The following is a 21,619-nucleotide window of genomic DNA, read 5'->3' as shown; positions in this document are numbered from 1 at the left end:
CCTGGCCCACTGTGAACCGCAGGTAACGCCAGTGGGCCGGCAGGACGGGGATGTGGAAATAAGCGTCCTGCAAGTCCAACACTACCATCCAGTCTCCAGGGTTTAGGGCAGCCAGAACCTGAGCTAAGGAGAGCATCTTGAACTTCTCCTTGCGGAGGAAGGCGTTGGCGCTCCTGAGGTCCAAGATAGGGCATAGGCCCCCTTTGCCCTTCTTGGGAACCAGAAAGTAGTGGGAATAACAACCACGACCTACTTCTGGACCAGGAACGCGCTCGATGGCCCCCTTGGCCAAGAGGGCCGTAACTTCCTCCTGTAGAAGTTTCAAGTGATCCCCCGACATGCGGTGGTACTGCGGTGGCATGGCTGGAGGGGTCACCTCGAAGGGAAGGGAGTAGCCCCTTCGGACAATTTGCAGCACCCACCTGTCCGATGTTATGGAACACCAGTGGAGCAAGTGATGGCGAACTCTGCCTCCCACTGGCGTGGAATGGGCATGAAAGCACGGACTAGGAGGGTTTTGAGGCGGATGCTGCCGGGGTAGATGTGGACTGACCGGCACGTTGTCCCCTGTACCGCCTCGGCGGAATCCACGTCCGCGTGGAGGTTGGTTCTGCAGCCTGTGGCTAGGCGGACGTGAGGGGGCACCCCTTCCTTGGCCACGAAAGGGGCGAACAGCAGAAGTTTGCGGGCGCGGGTCGAGAGGCCCAAGGACTTGGCCGTAGCCCGCGAGTCCTTAAAGCGCTCCAGCACACTATCCGCCTTGTCGCCAAAAAGGCGACTGCCATCGAAGGGCATGTCCATGAGGGTGCTCTGGACATCCCCTGAAAAACTCGTGGACCGCAGCCAGGTGTGGCGCCACTGTGGTTGACATCGCCTTACCAAGCGAGTCCGTAGTGTCCAGTCCACATCTGATAGCGTGCCGCACTGCATCCCGGCCCTCGGCAAGAGCCTGGGCGAGCCGTGTCCGGGCCTCCTCCGGACACTAGGGCAGCACGTCCTCCACCGTATCCCACAGGGAGTGGGAGTAACGGTCCAATAGACAAGCTGTGTTAACAGACTGCAGTCCCAAACTAAGGGAGGAGAACAGCTTCTTACCAAACTGCTCAAGTCTCTTGGATTCCTGATCCAGGGGAGCGGACGGGAAGGAGGTCTGGGAAGTCGAGGCCTGGATAACCAGGCTCTCAGGCGTGGGGTGCAGGGTCAGAAAACTGGGGTCGCCCGGAGCAGGGCGGTAGCGTCGGGCTACGTTCCGGTCCACAGGAGGTACTGTGGAGGGCTTGGACCAGGTGCCCTTCAGAACATCCAGTAGTGCTTCATTAAACTGCAGCAAAGGCTCCGAGGAGCTTGCTGATGGTTGGAGCACCTCGGTGAGGAGGATAGTCCGCACAGCCACAGCAGGCAGCTCTAGCCCAAGGGCTTCGGCCGCCTTGCGCAGCACCAACGAAAAAACAGCACCTTCCTCCGAAGCCACGGTCGGAGGAGAGATGAAGCCAGTGTCAGGGGAGGTATCAAGACCACTGGCGTCCCCCAGCTCATCTGCCCAGTCCTGTGATAACTGGCCCTGCCGGGCCAGATGGTCCTCAGACCCCTCCCAGTCGTCACCGTCATCCGATTCCTGGTAGACAGGTGGAATGATCGGAGCCGGGTGGAAGATGAAATTGTCACCCATCGGACACGGCGCCGGGTGGCGCCCCTCCGACGCCGGGCCCGGACCGGGACTGAACCGGGGAATGGCATAATCCGAAGGTGGCGCGGGAGGTGGTACCCGAATCGGCGCCGGCGGAGGGGTTGTGAGGTCGACCGGCGCCGACTGGGATCCAGGCCTGGATCCCACGGGGACCTGCGGTGTCGGGACCGAAGTCGGTGACGGCGCCGGGGCCGGAGCCGCCGGCACGCTGGGCCTCCCAGTCGAGCCCCCGACAGGCTTTGACGGCGGAGCCAGGCCCCTCACTGTCGAGAGGAAGGCACTGACCTCTGCCGGAGTCGCGTTGGTCCCAGGGACCGGCAGGCATGGGGACGGACGCGACTCCTGCGGCTCCGACGGAGCCGCACGGGTGGTACCACCCGAACCCTCAGCCGAGTCGCGCGACCGGCAAAGGGAGCCCGAAGAGCGATGTCGCCTCTTCGACTTCTTACTATGCTTCGACTTACCCGAAGACTTAGAACCAGATGAGTGGTGGTGGTAACTGCGGCTCCACAACCGGTCCCTCGACCTCCTCCTCGACCGGGACCGTGAACGGTGCGGAACTCCAGTAGCTTGCGGGACCGCTCCCACCTAGCCTTCGAAGTCAGGGCCCGGCAGTCGAGGCACGACTCGGAATTGTGGTCGGCCCCAAGGCAGTAGAGGCACCGGCGGTGGTGGTCCGTAACCGACATCAGTCGGTGACAGCAGTCACAGGGTTTGAAACCAGGCATCTTACCGGCACCAGAGTCGAGTCGACAGAATAGACCAAAAGAGTCAAAAGGTTTAGTCAAAAAATGACTAGAAGGGTATGCTCTTCCCGGATCGGCGATGTCTGGTGTGGAAAAAAGAAGAACTGACGTCAGCGCACGAGGGCGGTGTCTAAGTACTCCGACGACGTTATACCGGCGCACAACGCCGACGACGTACACGGAGCCGCAGACGACGCCTAGCGACATGCAAGGGTATTGCTGACGAAAAATCTTTCCGGATCCAGCCTGACACCTGGGGATATTCTAAGGTGAGGAATCTAACTAACGTGTTTCTTTCAGATCGAGAGCACAGGGAGTGAATCGTGACAGGATTGGAGTGGAGCTGATTGTTTTGGATTGGAGTTGGGCTGATTGGAGTGGGTCAGATTAGAGTGGGGCTGATGGTTTTGGATTGGAGTGGGGCAGATTGTTTTGGATTGAAGTGTGGCAGATTATTTTGGATTAAAGAGGGGCAAATAATTTTGGATTGGAGTGGGGCAGATTGTTTTAGATTGAGTGAGGCAGATTGTTTTGTATTCGAGTAGGGCAGATTGTTTTGGATTGGAGTGGGGTGGACTGAATTAAGGTGTGGTAGATTGGGGAGGTAGTTGGGTGGATTGGATTGGAGTGAGGTAGATGGGATTGGGCTGGACAGGAGTGGATTGGGGTTGATTTGATTGGAGTCAGGTGGATTGGGGTGATGGAGTGGAGCAGATTGTTTTGGATTGGAGTGGACAGATTGCTTTGGACTGGAGTAGGCCAGATTGTTTTGGATTGGAGTTGGGGAGATTGGGGTTGGGCAGATTGTTTTGGATTGGAGTAGGACTCATTGCAGTGGGGCAGATTGCTTTGAATTGAAGTGAGGCAGATTGGAGTGGGGCTGATTGTTTGGATAGTAGTGGGCCCAATTGTTTTAGATTGGAGTGGTGCAGATTGGTTTGGAATTGAATGGAGCAGATTGGAGTGCCAAAGATTGGAGTGGGGTAGATTGTTTCAGATTGGAGTGGGGAAGATTGTTTTGGATTGGAGTGAGGCAAATTGGAGTGGGGCAGACTAAAGTGGGGTCGGTTGGAAGGATTGGAGTAAGGTGGATTGGGGTGAGTGGTTTGGATTGGAGTGTGCTGAATTAAATTGGTCTGGTGTGGACTGGATTGAGTGGCGTGGATTGGTGTAGGGGGAGATGGGGTGGAGTAGCGTGGATTACGGTGGGGCGGAATAGAGTGGGTGTACTGGGGTGAACTGCCATATCATCTCAGAAATTCCACATAAGAAAGATACAATGGGGCATATTATCAAGCACGGCGTTAAAATTATCGCCGCTTTGGCGGCAGAAAACTGCCGCTAAAGCGGCGATAATGGGCTTGATAATATACTGCAGAGAATTCCCATAGAAGCCCATGTTGGCACCAGAACATGGGCTTCTATGGGAATTCTCAAGGGCATATTATCAAGCCCATTATCGCCGCTTTAGTGGATGTTTTCTGCCGCTAAAGCGGCGATAATTTTAACGCCGTTTCTTGATAATATGCCCCAAGAGCAAAAACAAAAAAGAATATAAGTGAGAAAAGAAAACTTGGCAAAATAAAAAACAGTTAACTATAAAAAATCTTTGCAATTTTGTTTGTCCTGCTGGACACATCTTTGCCAGTCACAATCCTTCTGTTTGCAGGGTATTAAAAGTTAAACAGAACAAAATAGTACCTTAATTATGTCGGGAGTAGTGGACGGGCACAGATTAAGTTGAATCAATCTGTGCTTGGTCCGTGCTCCACAGAAAGGAAAAGAAGAACAAGTTACTTACATTTAGTAATTCATTATTTGGTAGAGCCTCTATCTAGCTGTAGATTCCTTTCCTTTGAATTTTCAAGGCATCAGGCTGGATCTGGAAACTTTTTCTGAGCAATAACACTTGCGCGCACCATCGCGTGGCTCCATTTGGCTTTGCATGATGTGGTCGGTAGTGTTGGTTATGACTTCGCGGTACCTATATATGCGCCACCCAGGCGCACCAATGTCAGTTACTTTTTGTTTTTTCCATCGCAGAAGCATAGAGCCACGAAGTAACTTACGTAGTCGTGTGCAAAACGAGAGCCTTGAAAAGGGTAGTAACGGGGCGTGGCCAACCTAGATGGCCGAGTGGGCGTAATCCATGAGGGCTCCGCACCGAAAGAAATGAAAATCACGGGGAAAATGGACTGAAATCAGTTTTAACTGCATGTAAACACAGTAGAGGGCCACACGAATACAGGCAACCCCGACAGCAACGCAAAACTCCAGCCGAAACCGCCAGATGTCACCAGATTGGACCACAGTATGCGGTGAATAACGAGGGCTGGAAGGTCACAGTCGTCATCGTGCACGGAGCGGTGCCCCGAAGCCGCAGCAGTGATGGCAGGGGACTCCCGGTGAAAGCGGAGGCCGGCGGTGGTGACGAATGGATGCTCCCTCCCACCCCCATCCTTGACAAAGTCCCCAGTATGATGGCGGGAGGGCCTACACACTTCGCCGCGGACTCGCCAGTAGCGGAGACGCCTCACTCGCGAATTGCCGGACGAGGGAGGCAGTTCACTAGACTCAAGGCGCATGTACCTGAAGGTGGGATCTGCATCAGGTGGGGTGGCATGACGTGGGGGGCGGCTGCGGGAGTGGAGGAGAGGCTCTCCGGGAGGTAACTAGGAGACCAAATTCACCAGCGCCTGACTCTAAGATGGCGCCAGTTGGGAAGTGTAGTGCAGTACACAGCGGAGAGGACAAGTGAGCAGCAGTGCTCAATACCCATTCGAAGAGCACCAAATGGTCACCCGGGGCCAGCTGTCACTGCGGTCCTGGGGGCTATGCTGAATTTGGGACAATGCGTCCCCCACGTGGAGAGTGAAGGCATGCGGGGGGAAGGGGCCCTCACCATTCATGAAAGGATGAATCCAAAGTGGGCATGAAGGAGGCATTCAATCTAATGGAGCAGGCGAGGGGGTACTGGTCTGCAGGAGCAGCGGATCCAGCGATAGGGGGCCTTCCGAGACAGATTACTCTCTAGAAGAGAGGTAGAGGCACAGGATTAAGACCTAAATGAAGGAAAAGCAGACTGGAAAAGGCAGAAAAAGTGACGGGGCACAGCGGAGAGCCAAGGCGGAGACCTCCGAACCAGGGAGGGAGGAAGGCCCAACAGGGGAATAAGACAGCCTCATTGTAAACCTGGCTATATACCCCTTAATGTAGCACAACTGGAGACAAGCGCCAGACTTTAATCGACAGAGGACCGGGCAAGACGGGGGGGCCAAGAAAAAGTGTTCCCGGCCTCTCTAGATAGCAACTTGACACTAAGCGCCAAACAGCGTCGAAGAATTGAAGTGAAGCTGACGGGGGCCGTCAAGGGGAGGCTAGGGTCTGACCAATACTAAGCCTGAGGGGCCGCATATCATGGTGTCACAGCTTGGCCGCCCATATGCCACCAAAGAAGACCCAGCAAAACTGGGTGTCCAGTTGCTTTTTGCCAGCAGAGGCCCGTCAGGTAATGACCACAGAAGAAACCATGGCCCTGATGAAAGAGGACGTCCTCGCCTCACTCCAAGACTTCAAGAAGGAGTTAAGAGAGGAACTGAGAACCGACATGAATGCCCCCTTTGAGAACCTGAAAGCAGATATGAATGGGCGCATGGTGTCCCTCCAAAACGAAGCAAATTCCGTGGGCACAAGAACACTGGAATTAGAAACCAAAGTGAAAGAACTGGCGCAGCAGTCACACAACATGAAAGAAGCGGCTCCCCTCATGAAAACACAACTCTAGTCAGCCATCTTAAAGTGTGAAGACCTGGAAAACAGGTCTTTTAGGGACAATATACGTAAACAGAATCTAGCAGAGCCAGTGGATGGCCCGAATCTGGAGGCCTTCATAACAGGACTGTTCATGGAGCTGTTAAAGTATGTGACAATGAAAATTAAAACCGAGCATGTACACCGTGTGGGTCCGCAGCAGCGGGGCCCTCAGAAGCACCCCAGAGATGTGTTGGTCAAACTCCACTCATTTCCGGTGAAAGAAGCCATAATGCAAGATGCGCGCAGGGTGGACAGCGTCACCTTTCAGGGACTCTCTTGTGCACTATTTCAGGACATCGCACCAGTCACACTGTCCAGACGCTTCCAATTTAAACCGGCAACGGATAAGCTGTGGCAAAAAAAGATCAGATACCGGTGGCCATACCCATTCTGCCTAGCATTTGAGATGCAAAACAAGTCATACCATGTTAATGAGTATAAAGAAGCAGCAAAAATACTAAGAATTCCTCAAGAAGGAGAAGAAGCATCAGCCTCCAGCATTGAAGAACCTTCCAGTGCCGCCAAACCAGCCAAAGAAAAACGTCAGTGGATCACGCAAAAACGCACAAAGCAACAGAAGAAAACAACAGAAGCGCGTGAAAACCAGTCACCAGTGACCACTTGAGCAGCATAAAAACAACTCGGACATTCGGATACATCGCACCCCCACGGGGCACCTACTCAGATAAGCCAAAACGGGACACCTGGGCTCTAATAGGTGGGCGAGTTCAATAGCGAGACAACAAGGGACCACATAATGATGCATGCCCTAGCAGACACACCTCTATGGTGATTCTGGCATACCCCTTCTGGGCATATCCTGTGGTAATAAGCTCAATATAAAATATGCTAAAGCGGAAAAAATCACGACCCCAGCAAACCAGTATTAATGATACAAAGGCGTAAGAATGTTAACTCATGTTGTAATGTTATGTTTAAAGTTAACCGTTCTAAAATTGTACATGGAGCAACCAATGGGGGGGAAACGAGGAGGAGTCGGAAGGGAGGCAACATCAAATACCCTGCATGGGAATGGACGGGGACAGGGAGGAATAGTCAAATTAGCCGGGACAAAACAATCAGCGGACACACCACTGGGTAGGAATATGGTGATCACTACATTGACCTGGAACGTGAAGGGCCTGAACTCCCCTGCGAAACGCCCAAAAGTATGGAAATACATTACAGATAGGAGAAATGAAATAGTGACCCTTCAGGAAACACACCTAAAGAAGTCAGAAGAGCACAGGTTGCACCGCAGAGACTACCCCCTAATATACAGGTCATCCACAACCTCTAAACATAACGTGGGTGGCGCTAATGTTCCACAAATCACTGCAGTTCTCCCAGACGGGCTATAAGGCAGATAGAGACGGTCGGACAGTAATGTTTAAAGGCCAGCTCCGGGGCCGCTTGGCTACCTTCGCCACAGTATACGCCCGAACACCAACCAGAGCTCCTTCACACAGTCCTTTTTAGACAAATTGGGAGGGTTCGCCGACGGAGAAATCTTTCTCCTTGGAGACTTTATTCCGACGTGGGATCCTAATCTAGATAGCACACATGCTACCAGACATGGCAAGGGCAGTTTCTCCACGACACTGATGGAGAAGTTTGAAGACCTAGGGCTAGTAGATACCTGGCGAACATTGCACCCGCAGGAAAGGGAATATACCTTTTTCTCACACCTTCATGGAAGCTACTCGCGTATAGACTATACCTTTATGAGCAACACGATGGTACAGCCTATACGCTCATCCTACATCCATCCCATAATGCAATCAGACCACGCGCCGTTAGAAACGACCCTAGAGTGGGCAGCCCTCCTAAAAAATACAGACGTTGGGACCGCCCCAACTCACTGACAACACATGGGACACATCTCCCTCCACTACTTGGGACGCAATCAAAGCGGTGAGAAAGGGGCAGTGTATTGCCCTGAACTCCACCCTGAACAAGCAGAGAACCACTGAGAGACACGCAGTTGAGGCTGAACTTGTTACTGCCGTAAAGCTACACAAAGAAACACCGACTCTGGCCCACCAACGTCAGGTGACAGCATTGAGGGGGAAACTAAACGCCATATACACCAACCGAGCAGAACTTACCCTCTTGAGATTGCAGCAGATAGGCTACGATCAGAGTAACAAGGTAGGCTCACACTTAGCGAGACAACTCTGAGTCAAAAGGGAAAAAGAATACATTGGGGATATCAAGGATGGGTCGGGAGGGACTACAGGGTCAGACACTGATAAGACACTAATCTTCGGGAGATTCTACGAAACCTAATGCACGGCTGAATACCCAACAACGTAAGTTCAGACGGCATTTGAACGACATCCACCTACCCCAAATCACATAAGCACAAAACGAGTGGATAGGGAGTCCAATTTCAGAAGAGGAGGTCTGGGAAACACTGAGTGCCCTGAAACCCCACATGGCCCTGGGGCTGATGGCCCATTTTTACAAGACATTTGCATCGCAGCTCATTCCCCATTTGGTGACCCTCTTCAACCACCTGGCGACCACCGGAGCGGTGACACCCACGATGACTGGAGCAATCATTACAGTCTTGCCCTAACAAGGAAAGAACCTCAAACAGTGCGGCTGATATATACCCATTGCCCTTTTAAATCTCGATGTCAAACTTTATCCAAAAATTCTGGCTACTCTGCTAGACACCTTTCTCCCCTAACTCATACACCCTAACCAATTAGGGTTTCTTACAGGTCGACAAACACACAATAACATCCATAGGGGCATAGACTTAATAGAGAAAACGAAAAAAAGGGGGGCCAGCTATCTAAGAACATTTTTCCCCACTCATCGGACCCGTGTTGGAGAGGTTGTGGTTTGTTGGCGGACTTTAAACACATCTGGTGGGTTTGCCCGGACGGAGATTCTTGCTCAAATGAAAACCATATTAGGATACCCAATACCAGACGATCCCAAGATGATTCTATTGGGGTTGTGTAACAATAATCTTCGCTATCAGACAAGCAGTGACAGAGCTGTGATGTGGCTCTGTCTCGGGGCGGCGAAGATGGTGGTGGCAGCTGGCTGGAAGCGCTCACCCGCACCCTCGCTAACGCAATGGCATGCCGGGCTATGGTGAGTGGTCACGATGGAACGAATGGCAGACTTTGCCTCAGACTCGTATAAACATTTTGAATACATATGGGGACTCCTGGTGGGCTACCTCATCACAGGCCTGCCACTTTTCACTTGCCCCACGTGCACCAGAGCCTTACACCTGTTTCAATTTTAACTTGAAGTGATTTCAGGGAAGACCAACATGAAAAGGAGAAGGCCCCACAGTTCCCTAACTAGATGGCCTCCCTGAAATCTCCGCAGGACATTATAGAACTCATGCTAAGAGCAGATCCATGTACCACAGTTAAGGGGTTTGGGGGGAGGGGGAGGGTGTAAAATGGTGTACTTAGAGAAAGTAAAGAGATCTATGATGGTACAATAAGGGACCTAAATTTAGCAAACTGTAAACTGTATTAGAAATATCTTTACAGGATAGCCTGTTACATTGTACGTGGAATGTTTAACTACTTATCTGAAATGCCAATAAACAGAGTTTTGAGGGGGAAAATAGGGGAGTAACCCTAGCCCTACAACATTATTCTGCAAAGTGGTGAACCATGGGTGGGGCTGTAAGGAATCTGCAGCTAGATAGAGTCTCTACCAGATAATATGTCACCGAAGGTAAGTAACTTGTTCATCTGATAGAGACTTCTAGCTGCAAATTTCTTATCTTTCAATTAGATACCCAAGCCATACCATCCCGCCGGTGGGTTGCTGACCAATACCTTATACTAGAAAGTTGTGCAGGACCGAAGGGGCAAAATGCCCGTCCCTACGTACCTGACTGTAGGCAGTTGTGCTTGGCAAACATGTGCAAGGGTCAGTGACTGGGACACCTCAAGCCAAGGCTGTGGTCGCAGCCTCCCCCTAGTGGAATGGGCCCTTAATCCTTCAGGGGCTGCTTCTTAGCCGGGGCACAGCAGATCCTAATGCAGAGAATGACCAGCGAGAGATGGTCCTTTTCTTCACTACCCATCCCTTCTTAGTTGCCACGTACCTCACAAAGAGTTGGCCGTCCACCCAGAACTCTTTTGTGCAGTTAAGGTAGAACAACAATGCTCTTTTTGGGTCCTGACGGTGTAGACACTTCTCTTCCTTAGAAGGATGCGGGGAAGAAAAGAAAGGGGGCAACGTGATGGATTGAACCAGATGTAATGGGGTCACAACCTTTGGCAAGAATGAAGCACGGGTACGAAGCACCACTTTGTCTGGAAAAGACATCATGTAGGGAGGCATGCAAGATAAAGTCTGCAACTCACTCACTCTCTAGGCAGATGTAATCGCCACTAAAAAGGCTGTCTTAATGTGAGGACCAAATTAAGGTCTCACTGCGGCATAACAAAGGGCATGGGCGGATATAAGTGAGCCAGCCCCTTTAAAAACTTATTTACAAGAGCTTGAGAGCTCCCAAAGCAGTATCCTGTTGGGCAAGGGTTAGACTTAATAGAAGAATAGTAAAAAGAGAAGGAGAAAGAGGGTCAATAATCCTTTCTGTACAGTATAATAAACATTTCTGCCAACAGCAGACATATACCATCTTAGCGGAGAGCCGCATGGCAGCCAAAATAAAGTCACATACTAAGGGAGGAAGGTCAACTGCCGTCATTCAATCTCCACAAATGGAGGCGCAAAGTTGACAGGTTCTGGTGAAAACCCTTCCTCTGCTGCTGCGACAGAAGATCCTCCTGAAGGGTAAGCCTGATCGGAAGATCGATGCTCATTTTCAGAACCTTTGGATAGCAGACTCTCCACGCCCAGTCCGGAGCCACTAGGATGACTTGGGCCCAGTCGCTCCTGATCTTCTTCAGAACCCTGGGCAGGAGTGGTGTGGGTGGAAAGGCATGTAGCAGGCCTGTGCTCCACTTGTGACAAAAGGCGTCGCCGAACTATAGCCTTAACTGGCGTAGAAAGAAAAGAACTATCATCCGTGCACCTGGGTGGTGCATATATAGGTATTGCATGTCATAACCGACGACGTCACGTGGAGCCAAATAGAGCCATTCGACGGAGCGTGCAGGGATATTGCTCAGCAAAATATTCCGGATCCAGACTGATGCCTGGGAAATTCAAAGGTAAGGAATCTGCAGTTAGAAGTCTCTATTAGATATGATGTTAGGCCTGCAGTAACGAATTACGAGGCTGTAAAGAATAGTGCCATGCAAGCCATCAAATGGTAAGCAACGGGTGGGCTCCAAGCCCTTTTTGTGAACAACAGCGTCTTGCAAGCAAGATGCATGTGCTAGTGCATTCTCTCGCATGCTCCGGCCTAAAAAGTGTCACATTTGAAAGACCTTTTCAACAGCAAACTTAAAGCCAGAGAGAGAAGACTAAAATTTGCAATTTTGGAGGAGAAAATGTACGCTTCCACCTCAGGCCAGCATTGTAATCCATTAAAGACCTCCTCAGAGTAGTCTATGGTCAAGGCTTCCAATCAGGTCAGAGCACCCTCTAGCCCTGCTTCCAAGGGTCAGACACCAGGTCAACCACAGCCCGTTGTTGATCAGCAACAAGACAGCGGCGTGCTAAAGAAGAAAACTCAGAAAAGAAAGAGGATGCCTCCTACAGAAACTGAAGCCGGAGAAAATATCAACAGACAAGTCTGCCTCTCACCACGTGGAAGGTGCGTACACCAATTAATAAAGCCGTGGCTGAATGAGTTCTCTAATCCTATTCTGGACTTCATAATGCCACCTATTGAGAAATCATTCACAAAGACAGACACAACAAACTTGAAGAAGGGTTAGCCATCATACAGAAAAAATCCCTCATGTTCACTCAAATAACAACAGCCAATCCAACAACTTTCAAATGACTTACAGTGGCACTTACGATGTTTTTAAATGGATGTTAAACGTTCAATGGTAAGCCAAGTAGATGCAACTTGTGGTACTTTTTTTTTTTTTATTTTGTTTATTCAGGTCAGCGAATACCGAACATTACAGTTAAATATATGCAGAGCCATGGCAAAAGCATGCAATTACTGATACAATTTACCACTGTAACGTAGCAGATAGATACCAATCAGTGTTTTTTTTACACCTAAAGTCGCCAACAAATAAACCATAACAAAAACAAACAATGGCACAGATGGAAGGTATCAACACCCTAACAGTTCGCACTATCGATTGATGCATGACTCCTGCAGAGGGGACAGCACGTTCGGAGAAGCACACAGCTAGAGTAAGCACAGTTGGACACACACCCCAGCGAAACGGGACCTAAGTGGGCTTCCTTCCCGCCTCCCGCCGACCCGGGGAGCTATCCACCCTGTCGCTCCACCCCGCAGACCGCTAGGCCCAGCTGCACCACCCCGACATCTGACCAACCCCCCACCGCCCATAGTGTCATCCAGAGCTCAGCGGCACATGCGACCACTCACACACCTCCGATCAACCTTAACCCATATCATCAGATATTGCACCAGACAGTGAACCTGTGGCTCGTGGGGATTCCGCCCTCTCACGGGACCAGTGCAAAAAGGGCTCCCAGATGTCCCTAGGTCGGGAAGTGACCGGCATAGATTCCCAGTAGCATTCAAGTTGTGTGTTGCCATATGTAACGTCTGCCACCCAGTCCTCAAATTTAGGCAAGCACCTGCGTCCCCAACGTACCGCCACCTGTCGCTTAGCATAAAGGAGCAACAGCGCATGCAGTTTCCTAGCTTTTGGTAGAGTACTTTTGACATAACCTAGTAGCCCCAGATGAGGAGACGGCGTGTCGGCTCTATGGAGGATTTGGTTAATAGCTACAAAAATGCTCGACCAGTATTCCTCCAGACGGGGACAGCTCCACGCCACATGTAGAAAAGTGGCATTTTCAGCCCCACACTTCCAACAAGTGTCGTCTTCCCTGAGGCCCATACGGTGCAGCAGCCGAGGTGTACGGTAGTATCTGTGTAGGAACTTAAAATGTATTAGGCGCAACCTATAGTTAGGCGACAATTCCTTCAGTTGCCCACAACAGAAGGTCCACTGTTCGTCCGAAAGAGGGGACTCCAATTCCGCGTTCCACGCGTGCAGCGAGGACGGCACCACAATCGGAGCTTGCTCCTGCATACAGTTGTATAACCGGGATACAAGTTTTTTGGGGGAAGCTCTCGACAGTAAATTTTGCAGCGCCTGAAAGTGCGGGGGCTCCTCTGGGAACAGAGGCCAGAGCGCCTTGCAGGATTCTTTAAGCTTATGGAGCGCGAACGTATCCGCAAAAGTCTCCGGTATCACAGAGTCCTCCTCTACAGGAACCCCAAAGGTGCCATCGGGGTAGATGTCCGCAAAAGTGCGCAGAACTTTTCCTCTAATCACGACCCCCCCCCCCCCTGTCCTGCAGGCAGGGAATCAATGGGTTGCCCCTCAGGGGCACAGCAGGCGCATACAGGAGAGGGAGACGTGCCCTCCTCTGTAATTCCCGCCACGACCAGCGGAGCAAGGCCACCGTGTCAACGTCTCCAGACGGGCGGGGCGCCTTCACGTATAATGCCACGCTAAGGGGCAATGGAGCTTCCACCGCCCTTTCCACCGCCACATGCGGCTGGTAGGGGGTGGGGAAAACCCAGAAGTGTAGGAATTGTGCCTGCGCACATAGCGCGTACAGCGCCATGTCTGGAGCCCCCAGTCCACCCTGCCTCAACGGGAGGGTGAGCAGCGCCCAGGACGATCTCGCCTGGCCTCCGGCCCAGACCAGCGTCAACAGCAGTGATCGCACCCGAGCATGGAAATGCGCAGTCAAGGGTAACGGCAGATTTACAAAGAGATATAGGAATTTCGGGAGGACTACCATCTTTACCAGGGCTATCCTCGCAACTAAAGATAGGGGGAGCTTATTCCAGATCTCGATCTTCCCCTCCAGCCAGTCCACCGCTCTCCCATAGTTCATTGTCCACAAATCACTCAGGTTGCGACTAATCCAGACCCCCAGGTATTTGACCGAGTCCGTTTCCCAGCGCAAGGGTTAATCCGAAGTCACCTCCGGGGTGGCATCCGTCAGAGGGAACGCAACAGACTTGGACCAATTGATAGCTATTCCTGCCAGGTCCTCGAATCTGACAAACTCCCTCAGCAGTGGATCTAGGTTTTCAGCGGGGTCAGCAACATATAACGTTACATCATCCGCATACAAGGATATCAACAGGCTGCGAGAGCTGAAGCCAATACCCCGGGCAGTGTGGTGCTGACGGACCCTAGCCGCCAGAGGCTCCATGGCGATGGCAAATAGCAGCGGGGACAGGGGGCACCCCTGCCTAGTCCCGCGAGATATGCCAAATGGCTTGGATATCAGCCCGTTCACTCGCACTCTCGCCCGTGGAGCTGCGTATAAGGGCCGTATTAAGTTTATGAAGAGAGGGCTAAAACCCATTCTGCCTAGGATCCGAAACAGGTAGGGCCATTCAAGCGAGTCAAACGCCTTCGTGGCGTCGAGAAAAATAACCGCCGCCCGGATGGAGGGGTGTAGGTAGTGCAGTACTGAGAATACCGTTCTTAGATTGTGCGACGTGGCGCGGCCGGGGACAAACCCCGATTGATCAGGCAATGCCACCATGGGCAACAGGGGCTGAAGCCTGTCCGCAATCAGTTTAGCGTAGATTTTAACGTCTACGTTGATGAGGGACAGTGGACGGTACGAGTCGAGCAGCTGGCTATCTTTGTCCGGCTTCAGCAATGTGATTATCAGCGCCTCCCGCATCGAGTCTGGCAGGGAGCCCGTCTCCTGGGCCTCAGCGAAGACCGAGAGGAGCCTAGGGGCCAGTTCGTCAACATAGGTCTTATAAAAACTAGTGGTCAACCCATCGGGGCCGGGGGCTTTGTGCGCCGGCATGCTCTTAATCACCTGCGCGACATCCTGAACAGTGAACGGGACATCCATATAGCGACGGTGATGGTCATTGAACCAGACAATGGCAATGGAGTCTAGGAAGGCGTCCAGTGATTCCGGGGCTGTAGTTTGCCTGGACGTATAGAGGGCCGAGTAAAACTGAGCGAAAGCAGTCAGAACTGCATCATGTCCTAACCGGAGTTCACCTGACCCATCTCTTATGGACGCTATGAAATCCGATCGCGCACGCGGGTAGATGAGCCTCGCCAGGGTTCTGCTAGGCCTATCACCTTCCCCATATCGACGGGCCTCCGCCTGCCGTCCCAGGAACTTCACTTCGCGCTGCGCCTCCTCGCCGAACTCCAACAGCTTAGCTTTCATCTGAACCGCCAGTGCGGGCGACGGGTCAGTACAGAAACTTGCATCCAAGTCCTGCAACTCTCCCTCCAACCTGCGCAGTGTGCCGCGGATTGCCCCGAGGACCCCCGCTCTCCTAGAGATGCACTGGCCCCGGATCACTGCCTTAAATGCGTCCCAAAGGGCCGCTTCTGTTTCCACCGTACCCGCGTTGATATCGAAATAGCGCACAATATCCTCTCTAATTTCCTCCGTAAATACAGAGTCGGTAAACACGTACGGGGGCAGCCGCCAGGAGAACGCGCGAGCAGGGGCATCAGGCATCCTCACCACCAACAGGCATGGAGCGTGATCAGAGAGTGACCGGGCCAGAATATCCACCTCCTCCGCCCAGGTTGCCACATCCGGCGAGACCAGCCAGTAGTCCAGCCGGGACCAGGCCGCGTGTTGGCTCGTAATACACGTCTCGCTCTGGTGTGTGTGGGACCTCCCGCCCCCCTACGGTCCACCGTATCCACCAGTGGTACATTAAAATCCCCTCCGAGGATAATCGTGGAGCAGTCCATTAACAGTATCCGTGCCCATAGATCCCGGAAGAAGTCCGGGTCATCTACATTGGGTCCGTACACCGCCGCCAGCACCATCTCCTTCCCCTGCAACACTCCGTGAGTGATAACGTAGCGCCCCTCTGCGTCCAAATGAGTGCGGTGTTCCTTCCAATCCAGCCCTGCTCTTATGAGGATTGCCACCCCTCTAGCATAATTAGAATAAACGGTGGAATGTACCCACGTCCAGCGTGAGCGCTTCAGTCTAGGGGAGGGGGTGGACCGCACATGCGTCTCCTGCAGGAAGCAGATATCTATTTTGTGTCGGGAGAGGTACCCTTGCATGAGCCGAGCTTTTTTATAGTCCCCGAGACCCCTAATGTTCCACGTTAATATCCTAATTCCTGCTATAACTCCAGCCATTTTGCTTTGAAGTTTCCTCCACCCCCATCTACAAACTGCATCTCTCTCCTAGTGTTTAACCAGGGCCATGCATAAGGGAGCATCATGGTGATCTGCGAACATACACTTCCATCGTACCAGAACCAACATAACTCAAACCAACCCGCCTTCCCCAACCCACCCCCCACCCTCACCAACCCCCCAATCAGGTTGTGACAAATCCCCCCGTGGATCACGCAACGCGTGATTACAACTCAAACTCTTCAACATTGGGATGCACCCCATGGGGCGTGGTGCACCAAGCGTACTCCCCCGTCTGCACAGGGTGGCTGCACTATGTAACCCACCGCTTCACACCAGCTGAGCCCGCCCCACTCGGATCCAAGCTTATACCTAGTCGGGAGACCTTGCCAAGAAGGAGCAATTCAGCAAGTGCAGCACATTTAACATTTGCAGGCCTCTCACATCCCCTTAGCTACCAATAACTGTAAACCAGGAGCAACCCTAGGCGGAACGGGGCTGGCATCCCACCTGCCAGGTAGAACACCCCACACGGATCTTACACAACTCCCCCTCCCTCCAGGGTCAATCATTGTCACTTAAGCGCCCTTCGTCCACCTCCGCCTGTGGCGGCCTGCGCCTGGACGCAGCCCCCCCAAGTTGCTTGGCGTACTTCAGCGCTGCCTTCGCCTCTGCGAAGTAGTGTGTGGTACCCTCGTGCGTCACCCTCAGTTTCGCTGGGTACAACAGTGCATAAGGGATGGCAGCCTGCAGCAGCAGCTTCTTAGCAGGTAAAAATTCCTTCCGGGCCGCCTGTACCAAGGGAGTGAAGTCCGGATAGAAGGAGATGTTATTCCCTTTGTGTATAATTTTCCCCTTTTCGCGAGCAAGGCGTAAGATGAGGTCCCTGTCTTGGAAATTCAGGATCTTTGCCAGGATAGGACGCGGCGCCGCCCCCACCGGTGGCTTCTTACCGAGCGATCTGTGCGCCCTTTCCACTGTAAACACCGGGGAGAGCGCCGGATCAAAGAGCTCATGGAGTAGTTCTGAGACATACAGTTCCATCTTTCCAATGTTCGTCGTCTCTGGTATGCCCGTGATTCGGATGTTGGATCTTCGGGACCTCGCCTCTAAATCATCCGTTTTGGCCCGGAGGAATTCCAGTTCTTTTTCCACGGCCGTGAGTTGTTTCTTGGTGTCACGTCTGAACTCGCAGCAGTCAGCGTGCCCACTTTCCAGGCTGTCCAATCTAGTTTCGTGCGAGTCAACCCGTTGTTTGACGGAGTCCAACTGGGTAGCCATGGCATCTAGCTTGGTGTCGATGCTCTTGAGACTCGAGCGGACCTCCAGCATCAGCGCTCGGTAGTCTACCTCCGGCTCTGCCCCATGCGCGGAGGACTCCGCCGCCTCCAGGTCCGCCGCCTGCTGCTTGGCCTGCCGCTTATGCTCAAACGTGAGCCTGGACTGCTTCGCCTCGTTCTTCCCTCCCATGACTATGGGGCAGTGCCAGTCGAATACAGCAAGGCGGCCTCGCGGCCAGAGGACGGCTCTAACGGCCCCGGCCGCTATCCAGGCAGACCAGTCACCCTCTCCCAAGGCTGTCGCTCCCCCGATCTCGGGTCCACAGGGGCACGGGCAATGCCACAAGCGCTGTCGAAGCGGGACAAGAGGACAGGATTCCTAGGCCCTGCCGCAGCTCATCCGTCACGGCCGCCAGCCGGGCCGCTCTAGACCACCCACCGCAGGGCGCCACACGCACAGTTCTACATGCATCCGTCGATGAGTAGATCAGATCCCCAAGTCCGCTAGTGTGGCCGTTCCGTCACAATGAGGCCAGGTGCGCACCCCGTATGTGCCCTCACAGCTTCGCCTTGGGATCCCGGCGCCAGCCGCCCCCTCAAGCTCACCTCATGCAGTCGCTGGGCTCCACAGCAGTGTGCGTGTGGCGGCTCGGGGTCGTCAAGGATCAGGTCCAGTAGCCCGCAGCCAGGGAGTGCCGTGTGTCCGCCTCCTGCAGTGGCCACAAAATGGCGGCTCCACCTCTCGCGTCCTCTCTCTCCGCGCCAGCGGCAGCCGGGATCAGCAACGGTGCGCCCAGAGCAGCACCCGTAGGACAGCGGCCAGGTCTCCGGGCGGATCCGCTCCACTCGGCGCGTTTTTCGCTCCGACCGCGACCTGCAGTGTGGGGGCCACAGCGTACCCTCTCGCCCCAGGCCCACGCAGCCTCGGTCTCCAGTAGCCGCTCCCAGCCGTCCCCGGCAGCCGCAGCGGCGGCCGCGCGTCACAGGATCTTCACGCGCGGGACGCCAAGGGGCATATCTCAGTCGCCCGGTCTCGGCCAGGCATCAAATTGCAGTAGATGCTTCACTGGGCTTCGCGGCGCCTCCCGGAGTGTGGATCGGGACTCCCAGTGCGGGCGGTGCAGGATTACTTGAAGGATTAATAATGCAGCCGGCGGAGCTCGCTCACAGAGCGGCCATTTCGCTGCCCGGTTGGCCACGCCCCCCCAACTTGTGGTACTTGTTTTGGTATGCTTTGCCTTCTTAGGAAGGTGTTTTTGTGGCTGCCTTTGGACTGTACGAAGATGGTTACACAGGCACATAACTAATCGCCTAGATTATGGAAATGCATTGCTGGTGGATATGACTCAATCCCTTGTGACTCGACTACAGGTGGTTCAGAACACAGTGGCATGCTTGGTTTGCCAATTGCCAGCAAGCTCTCAGATTCTGCGACCTTTGCACTGGCTTCTGGAAAGGAAATGGTGTATTTTTAATCTGCATGGGGTGGGTCTGCTGTACCTTTATTCCCAAATTACCATTTACCACCCATGTAGGACTCTGAGATTGTATGATACTGCACTGGTTGCCCCCGCTGTATTTGAACTGCCTGAAATGGAGGTCGCTCCTTTTCGTATCTTGCCCCATATTATTGGAAAAAGTTGCCTGTCCATATTTGTAGATGCCATACTTTTATGACTTTTAAAAAGCTAGTTAAAATCTGGCTCTTTATTCTTCTTCCTTCATGAAATATTGTTGTGTCAGTCCACTAGATACAGCTCTATCACCGGGATACTCCATCTGGAGTAAGTGTATCAGTGCTATATCAAGTGTCCATAGTATAATATCTCACCCTCAAACTCTCATTACCTTAACATCATGTACCACCCCACAAATCTGAAATCAGGTTCTCTACAGCACATAGCTGACTATATTGTTTCAAATGAACACCATCCTAATAATAATACCTACCAAGGAAATCCTAATACTGACCAGTGTAGTACCAAATGCAGCTCTTCAATTCCATGTACTCCATCATTCAAACTTATGACCTAAAACAACGTTCTTCTCACCCAACTCACTACAAAGGTCAGACTCTTGACCTAATCATAACCAATGCTAAAATGGCCAATTACAATAGAGTGGTCTGATCATGTACCTATCCCTTTCTCCCTCATTCTCCCTTGTGCACCCATCCACAGCAATGTTCTCCCTTCCACCATTATGATGCTGCCCTTCAAAAATCTCTCTTCTAACTTCATTGAGGAGATGATCTCACGTGAACTGCTTACAATTAAAACAACATTAATGAGTCTGCTATTTATGACAGATACAACTGTATTATTTCCCATGGTGTGGATACTATGGTCCCCTGAAACCAAAATGTTGATGACTCAAACCTTCTCATCCCTGGTTCAGCCCTGAACAAAACAACAAAAGAAAAGAAATACACGCACTCGAAAAGCACTGGAGACTTTTCAACTCTGCAACAATACACACAAAGATGAAATCACTAAGGAAACTGCATAAACACCACATCCAACAGGCCAATCCTACTTCCTTCCCTCACAACTTTAGACCTCACAAACCCTTTCAGAACTCTCGGCCAATTAATCAATACCTCACCGCCTGCCAAGAACATCTCAAACCCTCTGCCAAGTTTTTCGAAACTTTCTTGAACATTTTCGACAAGCAAGTCTCTACTACACTGAAATGCCATCATCATTGGCCTCTCAGACAATAAACGCAGCCAAAAGGATGAACACATGGAATACATTTAGGACTATTTCACATAATGACCTCCTCAATATTGTTAAAATCCTCAACACTACCCCATATTACAATGACCTAATGCTAACATTAAGGATAACTTTTCTGTAGTCTCTAAAGCCTGGGGCAAAATTATCAACTACTTCCTCTCCTAAGGAGCCTTCCCCGACTCACTTAAATGCGCCCAAATCTCCTCCTCCTGAGAAAAAAAACAACCTAAATCCCAACCTCACTGAAAGCTACAGACCAATCTCTAATCTTCCCTGGCTTGAAAAGATCACTGAAAAATGTGTCTCCATGTAACTCGACAAATTCATAAGCAAGATAAACTTGATAGCAGTCCACGAATCAGGTTTGAGATCTGGCCACGGAATTAAAACGAATTCTTCAATAATCCTGGATGACATCCATAGTGTACTGGATGAGGGTGCATCCTGTCTGCTTGTCTTAAACTAGGATGATTTCTCATTGCAACTCTGTTATTGTCAAAAAGTGTATATGGTTTGTTTTCCCACAGGGCTTGGATTTCGTTCACTCAGTGCGGTGAAACAATTGCAACTAAGAAAAGTGTTTTCCATGTAAGGGGCTGAAACAAAGCCTTGTGAATAGATTCAAAAGGATTCCCCATTAATTTAGATAAAACAATGATAAGCTCCCATGGAGGAGAAGGCATTGTAACTGGAGAGAAAACTTTCTAAATACTCTCTAAGAAATCTTTATAGGAAGTTTAAAAAAATGAGGTTTGTGAAGAGGAGTTTCTATCTGCGTTTATGGCCACAAGGTGTGCCTTAATAGATGAGTACTGTACATTAGACTTTTCTACATAAAGCAGTCAACGTAAAAACACTTCAACATAACAATTAAATGAATAAAAATTGTTTTGAATATATCAGAGGCAAAACCTCTTCAATCCTGAAGCACAGGATATTCTTGTGGAAGGATGCTTGGACTCTCTCATAAAGTCCTGTTGTCGCTTTAGATGGTCATATTTAAGAATTCAGGAGCCAACCAGTCAATTGCAGTGAAGAAGATTGGAGTTGAGAATCTTCCTTCCCAACTTGTAAAGGAAATCCTGCCTGCATGGCAACCTCTTGTACTGGCGCTCGGTAAGGTGAAGGA

At 51.6% G+C, this 21,619-nt stretch overlaps 1 protein-coding gene across 1 annotated transcript in view; it reads right to left on the bottom strand.

Moving 5' to 3' along the window:
* HSF5 (heat shock transcription factor 5) overlaps window positions 1-21,619 on the bottom strand; it is a 1,208,320-nt gene that overhangs the window by 54,684 nt on the left and 1,132,017 nt on the right. The gene's annotated exons all lie outside the window — the stretch shown is intronic.

Source organism: Triturus cristatus, chromosome 3_2 (genome assembly GCF_964204655.1).
Source record: "Triturus cristatus chromosome 3_2, aTriCri1.1, whole genome shotgun sequence".
Taxonomy (NCBI): Eukaryota; Metazoa; Chordata; class Amphibia; order Caudata; family Salamandridae; genus Triturus; species Triturus cristatus.
The sequence above is the reverse complement of the archived record's forward strand: the minus strand, read 5'-3'. Positions and strand labels throughout refer to the sequence as shown.